This window comes from Mesoplodon mirus, assembly GCF_964341445.2.
Source record: "Mesoplodon mirus genome assembly, chromosome: 5".
Lineage (NCBI taxonomy): Eukaryota > Metazoa > Chordata > Mammalia > Artiodactyla > Ziphiidae > Mesoplodon > Mesoplodon mirus.
The window spans coordinates 30,219,363-30,225,728 of record NC_138980.1 but is presented as its reverse complement, the minus strand read 5'-3'; positions in this window follow the sequence as shown (position 1 = coordinate 30,225,728).

Sequence of the window (6,366 nt, the reverse complement as noted above, 5' to 3'; positions counted from 1 at the left end):
GTCAGGCCAACGCAATTTCTAGGTGACTTCATCGGGCAATTCCTAGGGCTTTTCCAAAGCCTATTGATTGGAATAAAATTCAGGCTTACATACAAAAATCTGATGAATCTGTTCATAGCTATTACAATCAACTTCAGATTATTTTAAAGAAAATTCTGGTCTTCCTTCAGATGTTGATCCCACCCAGGTAGATTTAACTCTGTTTATTGATGGTCTGAACCAGGGTCTTTCCTTTCTAGTAAAAAAGAACAGGATGGAATAGGAAATGATGTCCACTCCAGATTTAGTTAATCTTACAAACCAGCTCTCTCACACTCTAGATGAGTCACCTAAAAGGAAAACTGCCAAAATTCTTAATCGTAAACTTCAGCAAATAAAGTTCCCTAAATGAAACAAAAACGTTTCTAGTTTCTGCCATTAGAGCAAAGAGCCAGGGCACTGGAAAAGAGATTGTTACAGATTCAAGCCCTTCAGTCACCATCAGCCCTCTAACCAGGCTTTCCAACTTCCTCCCAATTCCCAGTTGTGGGGCTCCAAGGAACTACAGGGGCTCTTCCCAATCCTCCCTCTTAATCAGCTTGGAGAAACATTCCTTCAGATTTGGGATGGGTCTCTTCTCATCCTAACTGACACTGCAGCCACACTCTCGGTGCTGAACCCCACTACTATAAAGCAGTCCCTGCCTCGGAGTACTAATACAGTTCAAACAGTGGGCATCTTTAATGAACCTCAAGAGGTTCCTGCCTGTGAACTGATTCCCTTTCATTGAGTGATGGATACTGCGTATTTCCATCTTTTGGCTATTGTGAATAGTTCTTCTATGAACAGTAGTGAACAGGTTTTTGTGTGAACAAATGTTTTCAATTCTCTTGGGTATATACCTAGGAGTTGAATTTCTTGGTCTATGGTAATTCTGCATTTAACACCACCAAACTGTTTCCCACGGCAGCTGCACCATTTAACATTTCCACCATTAATGCCGAAGGGTTCAATTTCTCCACATCCTTACCAACATTTGTTATTTAAAAAATAGCCATCCTAATGGGTGTGATATGATATCTCGTTGTGGTTTTGATTTGCATTTCTTGCATTATGACTAATGATGTCAGACATCTTTTCATTTGGTTATTACCTATTTGTATATCTTCCTTAGGAAAATGTCTATTCAATTACTTTGCCCCTTTTTAATTGGATTCTGTTTTTTACTTGGATTGTGTCAAATTATGAGTTTAAAAAAATATTTCAGACATGAGGCTTTTAGAAAATATTTGCAAATATCTTTTTCCATTCTGTGAGTTGTCTTTTAATCTCTTGATAGTGTCTTTTGATATACAAAAGTTTTAATTTTTAATTTTTAGTTTTGATGATGTTCAATTTATTGAATTTGTTTGCTTGTGTTTTGTGTCATATCTATGAAAATGTTGCCCTATTCAAGGTCATGCAGAGTTTCACCTATGTTTCCTTCTAAGAATTTTATAGTTTTTAAAATAGTTTTAGCACTTACATTTAGGTTTTGATTCATTTGGAGTTAATTTTTGTATGTGTTGTGAGGTATGGGTCAGATTCATTCTTTTGCATGTGGATATCCAGTAGTCTCAGCACGAGTCATTGAAGAGACTATATTTTCCCCCATTGAATGGTCTTTTTAGTCTTGTCAAAAATCAATTGACCATAGATACGTAGGCTCTCAATTTGATGCCACTGAGCTATACGTTTTTCTATATGCCAATACCACATTGTTTTGATTCCTGTAGCTTTGTAGTAAGTTTTGAACCTGGGAAGTGTTCTTCTTCCAAATGTGTTCTTCTTCTAAATTATTTCCACTATGTGGGATCCCTTGCAATTGCATATGAATTTTAGGATCTGCTTTTCCACTTCTGCAAAAACGCTATTGGAATTTTGATAGTGATTTGCATTGAATTTGTAAATCATTTTGGTAGTATTGTCATTTTAACTATATCTTCAAATCCATGAATATCAAATATCTTTCCATTTATTTAGGTCTAGGTCTAGGTCTTCTTTAATATATTTCAACAGTGCTTTGTAGTTTTCAGTGTGCAAGTCTTGGACCTACTTGGTTAAATTTCTCCTTAAGTATGTTATCATTTTTGATGCTATTATACATGAAATTGCTTTAATTTCCTTTAAAATTTTCTATTACTAGCATATAGAAATAAAACTGATTTTTACATGTTGATCTTATATCCTGAAACACTGCTAAACTCATTTATGAATTCTAATTGAATTTTGGTAGTTGTTCAGCTTTTCTATATATAAAGTCATGTCATTTGCAAATTGAGAAATTCTTCCTTTCTAATCAGGATGCCTTTTATTTCTTTTCCTTGCCTAACTGCTCTGACTACAACTTCCAGTGCAGTGTTGAATAGAAGTGGCAAAATCAGGCACCCTTGTCTTGCTCCTAATCTTAGGGGGAAAGCTGTCAGTGTTTCACTATTCAATATGATGTTAGCTGTGGATTTTTCATTACTGTACTTTATCATGTTAAGGAAATTCCCTTCTATTCCTGACTTGTTCAGTAATTTTACATGATTGGATTTTGCATTTTGAGAAATGCTTTTCCTGAATCAAGATGGTTGTGTGTGTGTGTGTTTTGCCCTCATTCTACTAATGCAATGTATTATATTGATTGCTTTTCTTATGCTGTACACATCTTCAATTTCTGGGATAAAGCCCACATGGTCATGGTGCTTTATCCCGCTAGATTTATGTTAATTTGGCTAGGAGTTAGGCAGCCATACGTGCCAGAGACTTCAAATTCCTCTAGTATCCTTGTTTTTGTCTCCACTATTGACAAAACACTAAACACTCCCTAAACACTCCTCCTCAAGGAGAGTCTGTATCTCTCTTTCTGCTGTAATCCAGTGTTGTTGGCATGTTGGCAAGCTGTGGGGTAAGGGTGGGAGTAGGGATGGGGGAGGAGGATTCTATAATCTTCCAATTAAATCTCAGTCTTAGTAGGCCTATGTCTAGGGCAAAAGTTTATTGGGTGGTATAGCTTTTTCCCAAGTTCCTTGCCCTATACTCCCTCCTCTAGTTGCAGCATTCCCAAGCTTTTTCCTTGAATCCCCCTCAACCCCATCTCTTTGACTGTTTTCTCCTCCTTAGTGAGACAGGAAGGTTAGAGGGGGCTAAAGTGGGAGGAATGTCCTTACCTCAGCTAGCATAAGACTCTAGAAACTCTTTTCCCCAGGAGAGTAGGCATTTTTGGTGGAGAAGACTCTGGGTGTATTTCACAATGGTTACTCTTCTTCCACTAGAGCCCTGAGGGAATATTTCTCAGGTCGCCACCACGCAAATCCAAATGGGTTTCTGGATCTAATGACAATGGAACTGTGGGGGACTCTTAAGACTGTGGCCCCCCAGGAGTTTCTCACTCTCAAGACAGTCCACACAACCTTCAGCAATTTATCAAAATGAGCATTTAAATCTTTCTACCAGTTTATGGCTTCAGTAATTTCTGTTCCAGGTAAGCAGATCTTGGCTGTATCTTTCTGGATATGCCTGTCTCTCCAGATTTCAGTGTTGCAATGTGCCCACCAACCTCAGTTCTCAGGAAGATAAAAGAAAAGTCACTGATTTTCAGCCTGCCCCAATTTTTCTTCTTGTAAGGATACAAGCAATCACTTGCAAGCTGTTTACATGTCATAGCTGAAACAGGAATTCCAAACAAGTTTTGGAATGCTAGAAAGTTGAAGATTATGAAATGCAAACAAAATCACAAAAGTTCTTTAACTGCTCAAATGTTTAAATGCTGAAGTAATGCAACAGCTTCACAATAAGTACTCCAGTGTCAACAGAAAGAATATCAGGTGTTGTCTGTGCAGAATTATGCAGAAATGCAGAATATGGGCAAGATAGCCAACACTCTGCACAGAATCCATTACACTTTGATTCAACTTTGAATAAATTGTTTGCACTTTTGCACATCCACCATAATTTGCATTTGTATTATCTCTATGAAAAGCAGTACACTTCTCATTAACTCAATAAGTGAGCAGCAGCCTTCTAAGCAAGCCTTTTTCATGAGAAAAACATACAAGCAAAGGGATTTTTTTTTCAGTATTGTGATTACTTGCAACTTGGGCTGTGTTGTAAAAAGACAAGGCATTTTAGATCTTTAATAATCTCTGTAATAGTAAACAGAGCCATTACATTTTTTTTTATAGTTGCAGCATTTTATCCTGGCACTTAAAATTTGTTTGCAATTTTAGAATCAGAAAATACTCCTGGTGTTTGATCAGTCATTTGTGCTGAAAAGACTGATAATGATGATACACAATGTGGACAGTCATTACAATTTCTGCTGTGATTATTTTATTTTCATCCGAATTTGTTTTAATTAGAAAATGTATTTTATCTGTTTATAACTGAGATAATCATATATCTCTTAGGTTTAGCTGTTAATAGATACTGGTTTATAAATGACTTTCTATCAATTTTTCATATTGAATGAACAGTTTCATGCTGTGGAAAAGGTTTCAAAAGGATTTTTTCCTCATTTAATAGATAACCAACGCTCTGAAAATGAATCATGAATTTACATTTGCATTTGGGATTCAAATACTAGATGATAGCAAACACCACAGAAATTGAAAATATTGAATTTGATAGTCTCATGGCATCATTATTATGTTTGTCACTGACGAGGCTAAAGTTATAACAGTAAATTGGGGTTGAACTGTAGAAGTTGTAACAAACTAACAATAAATTGAACTTTGATATGTGATGTGGAAAAGGTGAACATCATGTATGGCTGCGAGAGCTGTATTCGCAAGGAAGAACCTTCCCAAAGAAAGCCATAGCTGATCTCATACAAGGTTTTGGGAAGCTTGGTTCAAGGATTGGTGGATTTTCAGAAGCAGGAGTGTTTATGGATTGATAGACTTTCAATTGTGTTAGTGTGATCACTGAAATAAGGCTGTTATTGACTGGCATACTTTCAGAAGTATGGTCACTAGACTGAGGTATCTGCTAACTGACTTGTCTACAGGCATGGGATAGCAACAAATTGGCTGACTTTCAGAAGCTGCAGTCTCTTTAACTTGCTAACTGTCAGAAGCATGGCCACTGTTGATTTTCAGAGCATGTGTACTGATCCAAAGTAATCTCTAATTAATGGTGATTACTTGCTTACAACTTGAGACTTTGACAAAAAGAAGTTTTTTCCTTTCTTTAATATGGAAAAGAAGACTCTCAATTCTTATTTACCTTTTCCTACCCCCACCCTGCCCCCCAACTTTGGTCTTTCCTCAGCCAAAAGTATGAGAGAGACTATAAGGGATTGTTTCGGTCTTTGTGGAGATACAATTTTCAGCTAGCATTGCCACCTAAGTCATTTAAGTGCCAATTACTGAAGCAGAAAAATAGTTTCAACTGCTCGATTTTCATTATTGGGAAAAAGCACAACTTATTACAATAAGGGTGACCTGACAAAATCAATACAGGATGCGTTTCAAAATCATTCAATATGAGACATATCCAGTATACACAGGATACCTGGCAACCCTACCTTCGAGTCAGCTTAGCCTTCTCATTCACCAACCTCGTTTGCTTGTGAACACCACGTCTTGTTTCTAATACATTATCTTGTCTCCTGTTCTCCATATATGCTATCCCTGCTTGAGTTTGGACTCTCATTCACCTATCATTTGAATTACCATAGCCCAGATTTCTAGGCATCAGTCTATACAGCTTTAATACATACTAAATACACCCTCTATACATCGTTGCCAGAACAATGTTCCTTGCTTAACATTTTTAACTCACTCCATCAATTTCAGGATAAAATCCAAACTTCTTTTCATGGCAAATAGGCCCTTTGTTATCTGGCCTCTGCCTTCTACTCAGACTTTAACATCTGCCATTCTCCTGCTCATTAGTTCTATACTTGAGTTTCCATAAAGGTGTCATGGTATTACTCACCTCTACCCCTCCTATTTGGAATGCCTATCTCATCCTCTGGAGAGTTATTATTCTTTCAAAACCTGGCTCAGGCATCATTGCCTCTGGAAAGCTTTCTCGGATGTCACCAGATTTCCTTGGTTACATTCAATCTCTCCTTCATGTCCACATCTCAACAACATTCTTGCACTGCAACATATTGTCACAACCTATCTATTTGCCTGTTAAAACAACCACACTTACATACAGTGACATAATAATTTGCTTTACTCATCTGATAGTCCTCCATTCCCTTTCCTCCATTCATGGCTTCTTGAAGGCCTGTGACTTTTTTCTTAAAATTCCGTGTGCAGCATAGTACCTGTCCCAAAGCTGGGACTCAAACCACCAACCAACCAAACTACTGAGTTGCTTATAAATTACTCCTTTTGTTTTCTTAAAATT